Genomic DNA, 17,709 nt, shown 5'->3' with positions numbered 1-17,709 from the left:
GCCTCCTAAGAGACCGTCAAAAATTGCCAAGGCTGACTATATTTCAAGTCATCCCAGCGGGGTATTGGGTAAAGTTTTCAACCAGCAAAGATCACGTCTCGGATAAACCTCATAGACTACGATATTGCCTCTGCGAAAGAATGCCGGCAAAAGGAGCAGCGTCTTCTGTGCTTTTATCTGGACATGGAACGACAGGGTGGTATCAAGCTTTAAACTGCCATGTAATAAGCTTTTGGGCACTGACGGCTGCATGGTGTGTCTACGAAACAGGTGAGGTATGTGCACAAAAAGGTTTTATCATTGTTATCTCTTCACTCAAAGAACAAAAAATGCGCTGCTTTCTAATTTTGGGGGGAGAGAATTGTGGATCCTGGTAGCAAAGGGGCGGAGTTATAAAGCTCAATGTCCAAGAATATGTTTGAGTTCGGGATCGATTCCACGAGCTCCCTACGAGGTTGGGTAGGATAATGAAGAGTGCACACACTCTAAAAAGAGATGTGTTAAAAAACAACACACATCATGTGTTGATGGTATTTTGACACAAGTTTAACACAATGTGTGTTAAAATGTAACTGGATAGAATTTTAATGGGTGGAGGGAAGTTTGTGTTTATGAACCTAATTAGAGGTAGTATATTTTATATGGTATCCCATAACATGCTCTAAAATAAATGAAACAATACATTACAATAAATAAATAAAATCTTAATTCATAAAAAAAACTTCAGATTAATGAGTGTTTTTGGCAGCCAATCACATCATGCATCGGTTTCAATGTTTTTTTCAAATGCTGATTTTACTTGTTATTAATAACTAATTTATTATAACAAAAAATTTATTTCTGTCAGACGTCTACAGAAACACTTATTGAGAATTACCAGGTTTTGTGTTGATGATTCATTGAATGTTTGTTTTGATGTCACCAGAATCGTGATTAGTGGCAGCTTTATTTGGGCTCTTGACCCTTCACTCTTTACCATTTGTTTCTCTGTTTGCTGTTTCTGTGTATTTATATTGCACATCTGAAACAGTTGAAATTATCTTGAGGAAAAAGATCATTAAATGTTCATTTTTCAACATGATGTTTTTTAACATAGCAAGAGAAGTTTAATGTTTAAGAGATAACTTATATATGATCACTTATATTTGATAACAGATATTCAGTGTTTAAATTATATTATGGTGTACGCTACCTTATGCTATAATTCTTTAAAAAATATGTTTAGAGACAGTTTAAAGCTGCAGCAGAAACTAGTCAAATACAGACATCAAGAATCAGCATATAACTCTCAACAATGGTGGCAAAGCTTCATGTCTCTAGTATAAAGCTCATCTATAAGTCCCAGCATGCATTGCGGCATGGAACTTTTCGTTTGTCACCATTATTGAGATCCATACGCTGATTCTTGATATCTGTGTTTGACTGGTTTCTGCTGTAGCTTTAAACTTTTTTTTGTCATTCTGCACTTTTTAATTGCTGGATGTAGTTTCACAAAATCTTCAGAACTAACAATACATCATTAAAATAAAGCACACCATCCATACACTCAAAAACTTGATCATAACTTGCTGATTATGACATCATTAAGAACCATCTGATCATATTTTCTCGCAACATAACAGATGTATTTGATTAAAATACAGTTACAGCAGCCAGAGAAACACTAAAACAAGAGTAAAGGGTCAAGAGCCCAAATAAAGGAGCCATTAATCACGATTCTGGTGACTTGAAATAAAACTGAAATGAAACATCAAACCTCTGTTAATTCTCAATAAGAGCTTGTCTATGTAGATTAATGATGTTTAAAACATCCAAATGTTCAAACAAACATATTAAACATCACTGGACTACATAAACACAAGTTACCAATACGTGTCAGTGTTCATCCAAACACTTTTGTAAGCACACGGGAAGTAACTTTGGCAAATACTCTCCGACTACAGTCACATGTGACGCATATCTGACACAAGTTGTGTTACTATAACACATTAGTGTGTAAAAGGTTTCAACAACACACTGCTGCCGTCTAACACATTAGTTGTGTTAAACGTAACAACAAAATGTGTAATCCTTATAAACACAGAGATGTGTAAAGAAACAACACAGGTTGTGTGTTAAATTTGACACAACATGTGTTGTCCTTGAGCAAACACACTACATGTGTTAAAATCTACAAAACGTGTTAAAATCTACACAACATGTGTTAAAATCTACACAAAATGTGTTGTCACTGAGCACACACACTACATGTGTTAAAATCTACACAACATGTGTTAAAATCTACACAAAATGTGTTGTCCCTGAGCACACACACTACATGTGTTAAAATCTCACAGCATGTGTCATTTTTAACATCTCTTTTTACAGGTTGTGTTATTTACAAAATCATTTTATAAGAGTGCACCAGTGTAAATAAAACTTATTTACACGCAATATTTTGTCAGTTGCTACATTTTAATCTAATTCAAAGTGCAAACTTAGTGAAATCACACTCCCTGTGTTAAGAACAATAACACACTGGTTGAGTTAAAAGTAACACAAAATGTGTTGTCCTTAACTAGACACACAGGTGTGTTAAGATATAACACAGGTTGTGTTGTTTTTAACACATCCATTTTAAGAGTGCACTGCAAACATATTCGGAGAGAGGTCCAATGCAAGCTATGCTGCCTTTTTCTCGACCGAGGCGTTCTCTCTAGGTTCTTTCCAACAAATCAGAAGCAGCACACAAATGAAACATAAGCAGATCTCCCTCTATCAAAACAGTTGTGAGTCTCCTAACCCATAGAACCCAATGCTCCTTGCAGGTCAGTCGAAGGGTTACCTCTCTCATCAGCCAAACCATTTCCAACACAATATGGTGAACTGTATCTCCATCATGTTAATGAGATGGGGTTGAAAAGCACCAAATTACTACTTCCAACATCCAAAAAGTTGTGGCGAGGTGGCTGAGTGGTTAGGTGATGGACTGCTATTATGTTGTGCACACGTGGGTTTGAATATCATCCTCGTCGTTTGATGTCTTTAGTGTTTTCAGAGAGCCAAGTGCGCCTGGCAAAGCCGTTCAATGTACCCTACCTGCCAAATTTAGCGACATCATCCTTAATATAGCTGCAGAAACAGAGAGAAAATGTAGTGAACACGTCAACCGCACAGGTGCCCCTCAAGGCGAGCTTTAGCTGAATGTGTCGAGAGAGCAAAGTGCGCCTGGCAAAGCCATTCAAAGAACCTTGCTGCCAACTTTAACAACATCATCCTTAAAATAGCTGCCGAAACACACCACTGCCCAGCTTCGGGAAAACAGGTCTGGTCGAGTGACGAGGTGGCCGAGTGGTTAAGGCGATGGACTGCTAATCCATTGTGCTCTGCACGCGTGGGTTCGAATCCCATCCTCGTCGTTTGATGTCTTTAGCGTTTTCAGAGAGCCAAGTGTGCCTGGCAAAGCCGTTCAATGTACCCGGCCTGCCATGTTTAGCAAAGTCATCCTTAATATAGCGGCAGAAACACACCACAGCCCAGCTTCGGGCAACACATGCAGGAGAGTGACGAGGTGGCCGAGTGGTTAAGGCGATGTACTGCTAATCCATTGTGCTCTGCACACGTGGGTTCGAATCCCATCCTCGTCGTTTGATGTCTTTAGCGTTTTCAGAGAGCGAAGTGTGCCTGGCAAAGCCGTTCAATGTACCCGGCCTGCCATGTTTAGCAAAGTCATCCTTAATATAGCGGCAGAAACACACCACAGCCCAGCTTCGGGCAACACATGCTGGAGAGTGACGAGGTGGCCGAGTGGTTAAGGCGATGGACTGCTAATCCATTGTGCTCTGCACGCGTGGGTTCGAATCCCATCCTCGTCGTTTGATGTGTTTAGTGTTTCGAGAGAGACGAGTGCGCCTGGCAAAGCCGTTCAATGTACCCTACCTGCCAAATTTAGCGACATCATCCTTAATATAGCTGCAGAAACAGAGAGAAAATGTAGTGAACACGTCAACCGCACAGGTGCCCCTCAAGGCGAGCTTTAGCTGAATGTGTCGAGAGAGCAAAGTGCGCCTGGCAAAGCCATTCAAAGAACCTTGCTGCCAACTTTAACAACATCATCCTTAAAATAGCTGCCGAAACACACCACTGCCCAGCTTCGGGAAAACAGGTGTGGTCGAGTGACGAGGTGGCCGAGTGGTTAAGGCGATGGACTGCTAATCCATTGTGCTCTGCACGCGTGGGTTCGAATCCCGTCCTCGTCGTTTGATGTCTTTAGTGTTTTCAGAGAGCCAAGTGTGCCTGGCAAAGCCGTTCAATGTACCCGGCCTGCCATGTTTAGCAAAGTCATCCTTAATATAGTGGCAGAAACACACCACAGCCCAGCTTCGGGCAACACATGCAGGCGAGTGACGAGGTGGCCGAGTGGTTAAGGCGATGGACTGCTAATCGATTGTGCTCTGCACGCGTGGGTTCGAATTCCATCCTTGTCGTTTGATGTGTTTAGTGTTTCGAGAGAGACAAGTGCGCCTGGCAAAGGACCTTGCTGCCAACTTTAACGACGTCATCCTTAAAATAGCTGCAGAAACAGAGAGCCTAGCGAACAGGTCAACTGCAGGGGTGCCCCTCAAGGCAAGCTTTAGCTGAATTTCATTTTAATTGTAGCTGCAGAAAAAGCACCTGTTCATTTCTGAAAACATTGTCGAGGACAGGATCAAAACAAGAAGGCCCCTGTTGCATGGATATGACCTTTATAAAAACAAAAACACATTCTAAGGGAGGTCCAAATACTGACTACACCAACCGTCTTCAAGCTCATGTCTTCACCGTCACAGTGAATGCAGCACTTTCAAGGAGCGAAAGCACAATTCTGTTCTTTCAACAAGTCTCAAAGCCTCCTAAGAGACCGTCAAAAATTGCCAAGGCTGACTATATTTCAAGTCATCCCAGCGGGGTATTGGGTAAAGTTTTCAACCAGCAAAGATCACGTCTCGGATAAACCTCATAGACTACGATATTGCCTCTGCGAAAGAATGCCGGCAAAAGGAGCAGCGTCTTCTGTGCTTTTATCTGGACATGGAACGACAGGGTGGTATCAAGCTTTAAACTGCCATGTAATAAGCTTTTGGGCACTGACGGCTGCATGGTGTGTCTACGAAACAGGTGAGGTATGTGCACAAAAAGGTTTTATCATTGTTATCTCTTCACTCAAAGAACAAAAAATGCGCTGCTTTCTAATTTTGGGGGGAGAGAATTGTGGATCCTGGTAGCAAAGGGGCGGAGTTATAAAGCTCAATGTCCAAGAATATGTTTGAGTTCGGGATCGATTCCACGAGCTCCCTACGAGGTTGGGTAGGATAATGAAGAGTGCACACTGCAAACATATTCGGAGAGAGGTCCAATGCAAGCTATGCTGCCTTTTTCTCGACCCAGGCGTTCTCTCTAGGTTCTTTCCAACAAATCAGAAGCAGCACACAAATGAAACATAAGCAGATCTCCCTCTATCAAAACAGTTGTGAGTCTCCTAACCCATAGAACCCAATGCTCCTTGCAGGTCAGTCGAAGGGTTACCTCTCTCATCAGCCAAACCATTTCCAACACAATATGGTGAACTGTATCTCCATCATGTTAATGAGATGGGGTTGAAAAGCACCAAATTACTACTTCCAACATCCAAAAAGTTGTGGCGAGGTGGCTGAGTGGTTAGGTGATGGACTGCTATTATGTTGTGTTGTGCACACGTGGGTTTGAATATCATCCTCGTCGTTTGATGTCTTTAGTGTTTTTAAAGAGCCAAGTGCGCCTGGCAAAGCCGTTCAATGTACCCTACCTGCCAAATTTAGCGACATCATCCTTAATATAGCTGCAGAAACAGAGAGAAAATGTAGTGAACACGTCAACCGCACAGGTGCCCCTCAAGGCGAGCTTTAGCTGAATGTGTCGAGAGAGCAAAGTGCGCCTGGCAAAGCCATTCAAAGAACCTTGCTGCCAACTTTAACAACATCATCCTTAAAATAGCTGCCGAAACACACCACTGCCCAGCTTCGGGAAAACAGGTCTGGTCGAGTGACGAGGTGGCCGAGTGGTTAAGGCGATGGACTGCTAATCCATTGTGCTCTGCACGCGTGGGTTCGAATCCCATCCTCGTCGTTTGATGTCTTTAGCGTTTTCAGAGAGCCAAGTGTGCCTGGCAAAGCCGTTCAATGTACCCGGCCTGCCATGTTTAGCAAAGTCATCCTTAATATAGCGGCAGAAACACACCACAGCCCAGCTTCGGGCAACACATGCAGGAGAGTGACGAGGTGGCCGAGTGGTTAAGGCGATGTACTGCTAATCCATTGTGCTCTGCACACGTGGGTTCGAATCCCATCCTCGTCGTTTGATGTCTTTAGCGTTTTCAGAGAGCGAAGTGTGCCTGGCAAAGCCGTTCAATGTACCCGGCCTGCCATGTTTAGCAAAGTCATCCTTAATATAGCGGCAGAAACACACCACAGCCCAGCTTCGGGCAACACATGCTGGAGAGTGACGAGGTGGCCGAGTGGTTAAGGCGATGGACTGCTAATCCATTGTGCTCTGCACGCGTGGGTTCGAATCCCATCCTCGTCGTTTGATGTGTTTAGTGTTTCGAGAGAGACGAGTGCGCCTGGCAAAGCCGTTCAATGTACCCTACCTGCCAAATTTAGCGACATCATCCTTAATATAGCTGCAGAAACAGAGAGAAAATGTAGTGAACACGTCAACCGCACAGGTGCCCCTCAAGGCGAGCTTTAGCTGAATGTGTCGAGAGAGCAAAGTGCGCCTGGCAAAGCCATTCAAAGAACCTTGCTGCCAACTTTAACAACATCATCCTTAAAATAGCTGCCGAAACACACCACTGCCCAGCTTCGGGAAAACAGGTGTGGTCGAGTGACGAGGTGGCCGAGTGGTTAAGGCGATGGACTGCTAATCCATTGTGCTCTGCACGCGTGGGTTCGAATCCCATCCTCGTCGTTTGATGTCTTTAGCGTTTTCAGAGAGCCAAGTGTGCCTGGCAAAGCCGTTCAATGTACCCGGCCTGCCATGTTTAGCAAAGTCATCCTTAATATAGCGGCAGAAACACACCACAGCCCAGCTTCGGGCAACACATGCAGGAGAGTGACGAGGTGGCCGAGTGGTTAAGGCGATGTACTGCTAATCCATTGTGCTCTGCACACGTGGGTTCGAATCCCATCCTCGTCGTTTGATGTCTTTAGCGTTTTCAGAGAGCGAAGTGTGCCTGGCAAAGCCGTTCAATGTACCCGGCCTGCCATGTTTAGCAAAGTCATCCTTAATATAGCGGCAGAAACACACCACAGCCCAGCTTCGGGCAACACATGCTGGAGAGTGACGAGGTGGCCGAGTGGTTAAGGCGATGGACTGCTAATCCATTGTGCTCTGCACGCGTGGGTTCGAATCCCATCCTCGTCGTTTGATGTGTTTAGTGTTTCGAGAGAGACGAGTGCGCCTGGCAAAGCCGTTCAATGTACCCTACCTGCCAAATTTAGCGACATCATCCTTAATATAGCTGCAGAAACAGAGAGAAAATGTAGTGAACACGTCAACCGCACAGGTGCCCCTCAAGGCGAGCTTTAGCTGAATGTGTCGAGAGAGCAAAGTGCGCCTGGCAAAGCCATTCAAAGAACCTTGCTGCCAACTTTAACAACATCATCCTTAAAATAGCTGCCGAAACACACCACTGCCCAGCTTCGGGAAAACAGGTGTGGTCGAGTGACGAGGTGGCCGAGTGGTTAAGGCGATGGACTGCTAATCCATTGTGCTCTGCACGCGTGGGTTCGAATCCCGTCCTCGTCGTTTGATGTCTTTAGTGTTTTCAGAGAGCCAAGTGTGCCTGGCAAAGCCGTTCAATGTACCCGGCCTGCCATGTTTAGCAAAGTCATCCTTAATATAGTGGCAGAAACACACCACAGCCCAGCTTCGGGCAACACATGCAGGCGAGTGACGAGGTGGCCGAGTGGTTAAGGCGATGGACTGCTAATCGATTGTGCTCTGCACGCGTGGGTTCGAATTCCATCCTTGTCGTTTGATGTGTTTAGTGTTTCGAGAGAGACAAGTGCGCCTGGCAAAGGACCTTGCTGCCAACTTTAACGACGTCATCCTTAAAATAGCTGCAGAAACAGAGAGCCTAGCGAACAGGTCAACTGCAGGGGTGCCCCTCAAGGCAAGCTTTAGCTGAATTTCATTTTAATTGTAGCTGCAGAAAAAGCACCTGTTCATTTCTGAAAACATTGTCGAGGACAGGATCAAAACAAGAAGGCCCCTGTTGCATGGATATGACCTTTATAAAAACAAAAACACATTCTAAGGGAGGTCCAAATACTGACTACACCAACCGTCTTCAAGCTCATGTCTTCACCGTCACAGTGAATGCAGCACTTTCAAGGAGCGAAAGCACAATTCTGTTCTTTCAACAAGTCTCAAAGCCTCCTAAGAGACCGTCAAAAATTGCCAAGGCTGACTATATTTCAAGTCATCCCAGCGGGGTATTGGGTAAAGTTTTCAACCAGCAAAGATCACGTCTCGGCTAAACCTCATAGACTACGATATTGCCTCTGCGAAAGAATGCCGGCAAAAGGAGCAGCGTCTTCTGTGCTTTTATCTGGACATGGAACGACAGGGTGGTATCAAGCTTTAAACTGCCATGTAATAAGCTTTTGGGCACTGACGGCTGCATGGTGTGTCTACGAAACAGGTGAGGTATGTGCACAAAAAGGTTTTATCATTGTTATCTCTTCACTCAAAGAACAAAAAATGCGCTGCTTTCTAATTTTGGGGGGAGAGAATTGTGGATCCTGGTAGCAAAGGGGCGGAGTTATAAAGCTCAATGTCCAAGAATATGTTTGAGTTCGGGATCGATTCCACGAGCTCCCTACGAGGTTGGGTAGGATAATGAAGAGTGCACACTGCAAACATATTCGGAGAGAGGTCCAATGCAAGCTATGCTGCCTTTTTCTCGACCCAGGCGTTCTCTCTAGGTTCTTTCCAACAAATCAGAAGCAGCACACAAATGAAACATAAGCAGATCTCCCTCTATCAAAACAGTTGTGAGTCTCCTAACCCATAGAACCCAATGCTCCTTGCAGGTCAGTCGAAGGGTTACCTCTCTCATCAGCCAAACCATTTCCAACACAATATGGTGAACTGTATCTCCATCATGTTAATGAGAGGGGTTGAAAAGCACCAAATTACTACTTCCAACATCCAAAAGGTTGTGGCGAGGTGGCCGAGTGGTTAGGTGATGGACTGCTATTATGTTGTGTTGTGCACACGTGGGTTTGAATACCATCCTCGTCGTTTGATGTCTTTAGTGTTTTCAGAGAGCCAAGTGCGCCTGGCAAAGCCGTTCAATGTACCCTACCTGCCAAATTTAGCGACATCATCCTTAATATAGCTGCAGAAACAGAGAGAAAATGTAGTGAACACGTCAACCGCACAGGTGCCCCTCAAGGCGAGCTTTAGCTGAATGTGTCGAGAGAGCAAAGTGCGCCTGGCAAAGCCATTCAAAGAACCTTGCTGCCAACTTTAACAACATCATCCTTAAAATAGCTGCCGAAACACACCACTGCCCAGCTTCGGGAAAACAGGCTTGGTCGAGTGACGAGGTGGCCGAGTGGTTAAGGCGATGGACTGCTAATCCATTGTGCTCTGCATGCGTGGGTTCCAATCCCATCCTCGTGGTTTGATGTCTTTAGTGTTTTCAGAGAGCCAAGTGTGCCTGGCAAAGCCGTTCAATGTACCCGGCCTGCCATGTTTAGCAAAGTCATCCTTAATATAGCGGCAGAAACACACCACAGCCCAGCTTCGGGCAATACATGCAGGCGAGTGACGAGGTGGCCGAGTGGTTAAGGCGATGGACTGCTAATCCATTGTGCTCTGCACGCGTGGGTTCGAATCCCATCCTTGTCGTTTGATGTGTTTAGTGTTTCGAGAGAGACAAGTGCGCCTGGCAAAGGACCTTGCTGCCAACTTTAACGACGTCATCCTTAAAATAGCTGCAGAAACAGAGAGCCTAGCGAACAGGTCAACTGCAGGGGTGCCCCTCAAGGCAAGCTTTAGCTGAATTTCATTTTAATTGTAGCTGCAGAAAAAGCACCTGTTCATTTCTGAAAACATTGTCGAGGACAGGATCAAAACAAGAAGGCCCCTGTTGCATGGATATGACCTTTATAAATACAAAAACACATTCTAAGGGAGGTCCAAATACTGACTACACCAACCGTCTTCAAGCTCATGTCTTCGCCGTCACAGTGAATGCAGCACTTTCAAGGAGCGAAAGCACAATTCTGTTCTTTCAACAAGTCTCAAAGCCTCCTAAGAGACCGTCAAAAATTGCCAAGGCTGACTATATTTCAAGTCATCCCAGCGGGGTATTGGGTAAAGTTTTCAACCAGCAAAGATCACGTCTCGGATAAACCTCATAGACTACGATACTGCCTCTGCGAAAGAATGCCGGCAAAAGGAGCAGCGTCTTCCGTGCTTTTATCTGGACATGGAACGACAGGGTGGTATCAAGCTTTAAACTGCCATGTAATAAGCTTTTGGGCACTGACGGCTGCATGGTGTGTCTACGAAACAGGTGAGGTATGTGCACAAAAAGGTTTTATCATTGTTATCTCTTCACTCAAAGAACAAAAAATGCGCTGCTTTCTTATTTTGGGGGGAGAGAATTGTGGATCCTGGTAGCAAAGGGGCGGAGTTATAAAGCTCAATGTCCAAGAATATGTTTGAGTTCGGGATCGATTCCACGAGCTCCCTACGAGGTTGGGTAGGATAATGAAGAGTGCAAGGACACTGCAAACATATTCTGAGAGAGGTCCAATGCAAGCTATGCTGCCTTTTTCTCGACCCAGGCGTTCTCTCTAGGTTCTTTCCAACAAATCAGAAGCATCACACAAATGAAACATAAGCAGATGTCCCTCTATCAAAACAGTTGTGAGTCTCCTAACCCATAGAACCCAATGCTCCTTGCAGGTCAGTTGAAGGGTTACCTCTTTCATCAGCCAAACCATTTCCAACACAATATGGTGAACTGTATCTCCATCATGTTAATGAGAGGGGTTGAAAAGCACCAAATTACTACTTCCAACATCCAAAAGGTTGTGGCGAGGTGGCCGAGTGGTTAGGTGATGGACTGCTATTATGTTGTGTTGTGCACACGTGGGTTTGAATACCATCCTCGTCGTTTGATGTCTTTAGTGTTTTCAGAGAGCCAAGTGCGCCTGGCAAAGCCGTTCAATGTACCCTACCTGCCAAATTTAGCGACATCATCCTTAATATAGCTGCAGAAACAGAGAGAAAATGTAGTGAACACGTCAACCGCACAGGTGCCCCTCAAGGCGAGCTTTAGCTGAATGTGTCGAGAGAGCAAAGTGAGCCTGGCAAAGCCATTCAAAGAACCTTGCTGCCAACTTTAACAACATCATCCTTAAAATAGCTGCCGAAACACACCACTGCCCAGCTTCGGGAAAACAGGTCTGGTCGAGTGACGAGGTGGCCGAGTGGTTAAGGCGATGGACTGCTAATCCATTGTGCTCTGCACGCGTGGGTTCGAATCCCATCCTCGTCGTTTGATGTCTTTAGCGTTTTCAGAGAGCCAAGTGTGCCTGGCAAAGCCGTTCAATGTACCCGGCCTGCCATGTTTAGCAAAGTCATCCTTAATATAGCGGCAGAAACACACCACAGCCCAGCTTCGGGCAACACATGCAGGAGAGTGACGAGGTGGCCGAGTGGTTAAGGCGATGGACTGCTAATCCATTGTGCTCTGCACGCGTGGGTTCGAATCCCATCCTCGTCGTTTGATGTCTTTAGCGTTTTCAGAGAGCGAAGTGTGCCTGGCAAATCCGTTCAATGTACCCGGCCTGCCATGTTTAGCAAAGTCATCCTTAATATAGCGGCAGAAACACACCACAGCCCAGCTTCGGGCAACACATGCAGGCGATTGACGAGGTGGCCGAGTGGTTAAGGCGATGGACTGCTAATCCATTGTGCTCTGCACGCGTGGGTTCGAATCCCATCCTCGTCGTTTGATGTGTTTAGTGTTTCGAGAGAGACAAGTGCGCCTGGCAAAGCCGTTCAATGTACCCTACCTGCCAAATTTAGCGACATCATCCTTAATATAGCTGCAGAAACAGAGAGAAAATGTGGTGAACACGTCAACCGCACAGGTGCCCCTCAAGGCGAGCTTTAGCTGAATGTGTCGAGAGAGCAAAGTGCGCCTGGCAAAGCCATTCAAAGAACCTTGCTGCCAACTTTAACAGCATCATCCTTAAAATAGCTGCCGAAACACACCACTGCCCAGCTTCGGGAAAACAGGCTTGGTCGAGTGACGAGGTGGCCGAGTGGTTAAGGCGATGGACTGCTAATCCATTGTGCTCTGCATGCGTGGGTTCGAATCCCATCCTCGTCGTTTGATGTCTTTAGTGTTTTCAGAGAGCCAAGTGCGCCTGGCAAAGCCGTTCAATGTACCCTACCTGCCAAATTTAGCGACATCATCCTTAATATAGCTGCAGAAACAGAGAGAAAATGTAGTGAACACGTCAACCGCACAGGTGCCCCTCAAGGCGAGCTTTAGCTGAATGTGTCGAGAGAGCAAAGTGAGCCTGGCAAAGCCATTCAAAGAACCTTGCTGCCAACTTTAACAACATCATCCTTAAAATAGCTGCCGAAACACACCACTGCCCAGCTTCGGGAAAACAGGTTTGGTCGAGTGACGAGGTGGCCGAGTGGTTAAGGCGATGGACTGCTAATCCATTGTGCTCTGCATGCGTGGGTTCGAATCCCATCCTCGTCGTTTGATGTCTTTAGCGTTTTCAGAGAGCCAAGTGTGCCTGGCAAAGCCATTCAATGTACCCGGCCTGCCATGTTTAGCAAAGTCATCCTTAATATAGCGGCAGAAACACACCACAGCCCAGCTTCGGGCAACACATGCAGGAGAGTGACGAGGTGGCCGAGTGGTTAAGGCGATGGACTGCTAATCCATTGTGCTCTGCACGCGTGGGTTCGAATCCCATCCTCGCCGTTTGATGTCTTTAGCGTTTTCAAAGAGCGAAGTGTGCCTGGCAAAGCCGTTCAATGTACCCGGCCTGCCATGTTTAGCAAAGTCATCCTTAATATAGCGGCAGAAACACACCACAGCCCAGCTTCGGGCAACACATGCTGGAGAGTGACGAGGTGGCCGAGTGGTTAAGGCGATGGACTGCTAATCCATTGTGCTCTGCACGCGTGGGTTAGAATCCCATCCTCGTCGTTTGATGTCTTTAGCTCTCTCAGAGAGCGAAGTGTGCCTGGCAAATCCGTTCAATGTACCTGGCCTGCCATGTTTAGCAAAGTCATCCTTAATATAGCGGCAGAAACACACCACAGCCCAGCTTCGGGCAACACATGCTGGAGAGTGACGAGGTGGCCGAGTGGTTAAGGCGATGGACTGCTAATCCATTGTGCTCTGCACGCGTGGGTTCGAATCCCATCCTCGTCGTTTGATGTGTTTAGTGTTTCGAGAGAGACAAGTGCGCCTGGCAAAGCCGTTCAATGTACCCTACCTGCCAAATTTAGCGACATCATTCTTAATATAGCTGCAGAAACAGAGAGAAAATGTAGTGAACACGTCAACCGCACAGGTGCCCCTCAAGGCGAGCTTTAGCTGAATGTGTCGAGAGAGCAAAGTGCGCCTGGCAAAGCCATTCAAAGAACCTTGCTGCCAACTTTAACAACATCATCCTTAAAATAGCTGCCGAAACACACCACTGCCCAGCTTCGGGAAAACAGGCTTGGTCGAGTGACGAGGTGGCCGAGTGGTTAAGGCGATGGACTGCTAATCCATTGTGCTCTGCATGCGTGGGTTCCAATCCCATCCTCGTGGTTTGATGTCTTTAGTGTTTTCAGAGAGCCAAGTGTGCCTGGCAAAGCCGTTCAATGTACCCGGCCTGCCATGTTTAGCAAAGTCATCCTTAATATAGCGGCAGAAACACACCACAGCCCAGCTTCGGGCAATACATGCAGGCGAGTGACGAGGTGGCCGAGTGGTTAAGGCGATGGACTGCTAATCCATTGTGCTCTGCACGCGTGGGTTCGAATCCCATCCTTGTCGTTTGATGTGTTTAGTGTTTCGAGAGAGACAAGTGCGCCTGGCAAAGGACCTTGCTGCCAACTTTAACGACGTCATCCTTAAAATAGCTGCAGAAACAGAGAGCCTAGCGAACAGGTCAACTGCAGGGGTGCCCCTCAAGTAGGGCTGCACGATTAATCGCACGATGTTGTTATGCGCATCTAATCAGTAAAGCCGGTTCCTTGATTAGCAGTAAATCACCTTCACCTGCTTTCAGACGGAGCGGCATTCACTACAAAGAGCCGTAGATCACTGACAAGCTGAGCCAAATCGCATTAAAATCAAGGACGTATCGCCAGCGATATTTAATGCGATATGGCTCAGCTTGTCAGTTAATTACGGCTCTTCGTACACAGCAAAAACTCCAGTGTTAAATTAACACACCTGGGAGTGTATATGAGTCCACACTCAAGAGCGTTAAAGTTAATGAGATAATTCAGTGATTAATTGAGTGATGATTGAGCAGAATTACTTAAGGAGAAACCCGGAATTTCAGGTCACCGTTATGGAGATCAGTGTTTGCTTTAGCTGGGCTCTGGACCCTCACCCTTACACATTCAGTTCATATTTTGTTGGGCTGTTGTATCTGAATTATACTTGTCAGATGAACAAAGAAAACAGAGATCTAATGGTGTTGGTTATATTATAACATTCATAAGTCAAACTAAATGTTGAGATTTATGCTATTGGTTACACTATAACTGAGATTGTGCATAAATATTCAGAATTAAATATAAAGGATTTCTTAAAAGTAGAAAAAAAATCTTTCAACTAGGCACACACAGACCTCAAGATTCAGTCAATGCTTCTCAACAACGGTGACGAGCAGAATATTCAATTAGGAAAAGTAGTTTACATAGACAATTCAGATCATAATTTATTCAAACCGCAATGCATGATGGGAGCCATTAATGAGTTGTGATTGGTGGCAACAAGGATTAATTTTGTCACCACGATTGAGATAAACAGGCTGATTATTGATGTCTGTGTTTCTAAATAAATACGTTTGGAAGTGATTTTATTGGAACAAATTTTTTAAATGTTTTAAACTACAAGAAAATACAATTATCATATGATGTAGAATCACAAAACTGTTGCAACATGTTATACCAAATAATCTGAATAAATTTCTATTTTCAGATCAGAGCATGATTTTGTCAAAACATGACCAACACTATCAGATCACAGTTGTCTTTGTTCATTTGACTGCTATAAATCAATAATAGCAGACAAACATAGTTTAAACTTGAAGTATAAGTGTCAGGAGCCCAACTAAAGCAAACACTGATCTCCATAACGGTGGCTTACAATTTTACATTTTGTCCTTCAGCGATTCTGCTTGTGATCATCAGGTGTCTTCAATAATGCTCAATCATCACTAAATTAATCACTTAATTATCTCATTAACTTTAACACTCTTGGGGGTTAATTTAACACTTATATCGTCCATCTGAAAGCATGTGAAGGTGATTTACTACTAATCAAGGAACCGGCTTTACTGATTAGATGCGCATAACAATATCGTGCGATTAATCGTGCAGCCCTACCCTCAAGGCAAGCTTTAGCTGAATTTCATTTTAATTGTAGCTGCAGAAAAAGCACCTGTTCATTTCTGAAAACATTGTCGAGGACAGGATCAAAACAAGAAGGCCCCTGTTGCATGGATATGACCTTTATAAATACAAAAACACATTCTAAGGGAGGTCCAAATACTGACTACACCAACCGTCTTCAAGCTCATGTCTTCGCCGTCACAGTGAATGCAGCACTTTCAAGGAGCGAAAGCACAATTCTGTTCTTTCAACAAGTCTCAAAGCCTCCTAAGAGACCGTCAAAAATTGCCAAGGCTGACTATATTTCAAGTCATCCCAGCGGGGTATTGGGTAAAGTTTTCAACCAGCAAAGATCACGTCTCGGATAAACCTCATAGACTACGATATTGCCTCTGCGAAAGAATGCCGGCAAAAGGAGCAGCGTCTTCCGTGCTTTTATCTGGACATGGAACGACAGGGTGGTATCAAGCTTTAAACTGCCATGTAATAAGCTTTTGGGCACTGACGGCTGCATGGTGTGTCTACGAAACAGGTGAGGTATGTGCACAAAAAGGTTTTATCATTGTTATCTCTTCACTCAAAGAACAAAAAATGCGCTGCTTTCTAATTTTGGGGGGAGAGAATTGTGGATCCTGGTAGCAAAGGGGCGGAGTTATAAAGCTCAATGTCCAAGAATATGTTTGAGTTCGGGATCGATTCCACGAGCTCCCTACGAGGTTGGGTAGGATAATGAAGAGTGCAAGGACACTGCAAACATATTCTGAGAGAGGTCCAATGCAAGCTATGCTGCCTTTTTCTCGACCCAGGCGTTCTCTCTAGGTTCTTTCCAACAAATCAGAAGCATCACACAAATGAAACATAAGCAGATCTCCCTCTATCAAAACAGTTGTGAGTCTCCTAACCCATAGAACCCAATGCTCCTTGCAGGTCAGTTGAAGGGTTACCTCTTTCATCAGCCAAACCATTTCCAACACAATATGGTGAACTGTATCTCCATCATGTTAATGAGATGGGGTTGAAAAGCACCAAATTACTACTTCCAACATCCAAAAGGTTGTGGCGAGGTGGCCGAGTGGTTAGGTGATGGACTGCTATTATGTTGTGTTGTGCACACGTGGGTTTGAATACCATCCTCGTCGTTTGATGTCTTTAGTGTTTTCAGAGAGCCAAGTGCGCCTGGCAAAGCCGTTCAATGTACCCTACCTGCCAAATTTAGCGACATCATCCTTAATATAGCTGCAGAAACAGAGAGAAAATGTAGTGAACACGTCAACCGCACAGGTGCCCCTCAAGGCGAGCTTTAGCTGAATGTGTCGAGAGAGCAAATTGAGCCTGGCAAAGCCATTCAAAGAACCTTGCTGCCAACTTTAACAACATCATCCTTAAAATAGCTGCCGAAACACACCACTGCCCAGCTTCGGGAAAACAGGTCTGGTCGAGTGACGAGGTGGCCGAGTGGTTAAGGCGATGGACTGCTAATCCATTGTGCTCTGCACGCGTGGGTTCGAATCCCATCCTCGTCGTTTGATGTCTTTAGCGTTTTCAGAGAGCCAAGTGTGCCTGGCAAAGCCGTTCAATGTACCCGGCCTGCCATGTTTAGCAAAGTCATCCTTAATATAGCGGCAGAAACACACCACAGCCCAGCTTCGGGCAACACATGCAGGCGAGTGACGAGGTGGCCGAGTGGTTAAGGCGATGGACTGCTAATCCATTGTGCTCTGCACGCGTGGGTTCGAATCCCATCCTCGTCGTTTGATGTGTTTAGTGTTTCGAGAGAGACAAGTGCGCCTGGCAAAGCCGTTCAATGTACCCTACCTGCCAAATTTAGCGACATCATCCTTAATATAGCTGCAGAAACAGAGAGAAAATGTGGTGAACACGTCAACCGCACAGGTGCCCCTCAAGGCGAGCTTTAGCTGAATGTGTCGAGAGAGCAAAGTGCGCCTGGCAAAGCCATTCAAAGAACCTTGCTGCCAACTTTAACAGCATCATCCTTAAAATAGCTGCCGAAACACACCACTGCCCAGCTTCGGGAAAACAGGC

General features: G+C 45.4%; 17 non-coding genes across 17 annotated transcripts; 12 read left to right on the top strand and 5 right to left on the bottom strand.

The window, feature by feature from the left end:
* Position 1: 1 nt before the first annotated feature.
* Positions 2 to 142, bottom strand: LOC148980633 (U4 spliceosomal RNA). Its single transcript, XR_016168653.1, has one exon. It is a non-coding gene; the product is annotated as a U4 spliceosomal RNA (small nuclear RNA).
* A 3,174-nt stretch (positions 143 to 3,316) lies between these two features.
* On the top strand, positions 3,317 to 3,398 carry trnas-gcu (transfer RNA serine (anticodon GCU)). The gene has a single exon. It is a non-coding gene; the product is annotated as a tRNA-Ser (tRNA).
* Positions 3,399 to 3,772: 374 nt separating this feature from the next.
* Positions 3,773 to 3,854, top strand: trnas-gcu (transfer RNA serine (anticodon GCU)). The gene has a single exon. It is a non-coding gene; the product is annotated as a tRNA-Ser (tRNA).
* A 1,013-nt stretch (positions 3,855 to 4,867) lies between these two features.
* Positions 4,868 to 5,008, bottom strand: LOC148980630 (U4 spliceosomal RNA). Its single transcript, XR_016168652.1, has one exon. It is a non-coding gene; the product is annotated as a U4 spliceosomal RNA (small nuclear RNA).
* Positions 5,009 to 6,041: 1,033 nt separating this feature from the next.
* trnas-gcu (transfer RNA serine (anticodon GCU)) lies at positions 6,042 to 6,123 on the top strand. The gene has a single exon. It is a non-coding gene; the product is annotated as a tRNA-Ser (tRNA).
* A 374-nt stretch (positions 6,124 to 6,497) lies between these two features.
* trnas-gcu (transfer RNA serine (anticodon GCU)) lies at positions 6,498 to 6,579 on the top strand. Its single transcript has one exon. It is a non-coding gene; the product is annotated as a tRNA-Ser (tRNA).
* Positions 6,580 to 6,881: 302 nt separating this feature from the next.
* trnas-gcu (transfer RNA serine (anticodon GCU)) lies at positions 6,882 to 6,963 on the top strand. Its single transcript has one exon. It is a non-coding gene; the product is annotated as a tRNA-Ser (tRNA).
* Positions 6,964 to 7,337: 374 nt separating this feature from the next.
* On the top strand, positions 7,338 to 7,419 carry trnas-gcu (transfer RNA serine (anticodon GCU)). Its single transcript has one exon. It is a non-coding gene; the product is annotated as a tRNA-Ser (tRNA).
* A 1,013-nt stretch (positions 7,420 to 8,432) lies between these two features.
* LOC148980625 (U4 spliceosomal RNA) lies at positions 8,433 to 8,573 on the bottom strand. The gene has a single exon (XR_016168705.1). It is a non-coding gene; the product is annotated as a U4 spliceosomal RNA (small nuclear RNA).
* A 1,743-nt stretch (positions 8,574 to 10,316) lies between these two features.
* On the bottom strand, positions 10,317 to 10,457 carry LOC148980624 (U4 spliceosomal RNA). The gene has a single exon (XR_016168707.1). It is a non-coding gene; the product is annotated as a U4 spliceosomal RNA (small nuclear RNA).
* Positions 10,458 to 11,493: 1,036 nt separating this feature from the next.
* trnas-gcu (transfer RNA serine (anticodon GCU)) lies at positions 11,494 to 11,575 on the top strand. Its single transcript has one exon. It is a non-coding gene; the product is annotated as a tRNA-Ser (tRNA).
* A 146-nt stretch (positions 11,576 to 11,721) lies between these two features.
* Positions 11,722 to 11,803, top strand: trnas-gcu (transfer RNA serine (anticodon GCU)). Its single transcript has one exon. It is a non-coding gene; the product is annotated as a tRNA-Ser (tRNA).
* Positions 11,804 to 11,949: 146 nt separating this feature from the next.
* Positions 11,950 to 12,031, top strand: trnas-gcu (transfer RNA serine (anticodon GCU)). The gene has a single exon. It is a non-coding gene; the product is annotated as a tRNA-Ser (tRNA).
* Positions 12,032 to 13,401: 1,370 nt separating this feature from the next.
* trnas-gcu (transfer RNA serine (anticodon GCU)) lies at positions 13,402 to 13,483 on the top strand. Its single transcript has one exon. It is a non-coding gene; the product is annotated as a tRNA-Ser (tRNA).
* Positions 13,484 to 15,929: 2,446 nt separating this feature from the next.
* On the bottom strand, positions 15,930 to 16,070 carry LOC148980619 (U4 spliceosomal RNA). The gene has a single exon (XR_016168651.1). It is a non-coding gene; the product is annotated as a U4 spliceosomal RNA (small nuclear RNA).
* A 1,037-nt stretch (positions 16,071 to 17,107) lies between these two features.
* trnas-gcu (transfer RNA serine (anticodon GCU)) lies at positions 17,108 to 17,189 on the top strand. The gene has a single exon. It is a non-coding gene; the product is annotated as a tRNA-Ser (tRNA).
* A 146-nt stretch (positions 17,190 to 17,335) lies between these two features.
* Positions 17,336 to 17,417, top strand: trnas-gcu (transfer RNA serine (anticodon GCU)). Its single transcript has one exon. It is a non-coding gene; the product is annotated as a tRNA-Ser (tRNA).
* The last annotated feature ends 292 nt before the right edge of the window (positions 17,418 to 17,709 follow it).

Source organism: Pimephales promelas, chromosome 5 (genome assembly GCF_988280905.1).
Source record: "Pimephales promelas chromosome 5, fPimPro1.hap1.1, whole genome shotgun sequence".
NCBI lineage: Eukaryota > Metazoa > Chordata > Actinopteri > Cypriniformes > Leuciscidae > Pimephales > Pimephales promelas.
The sequence above is the reverse complement of the archived record's forward strand: the minus strand, read 5'-3'. Positions and strand labels throughout refer to the sequence as shown.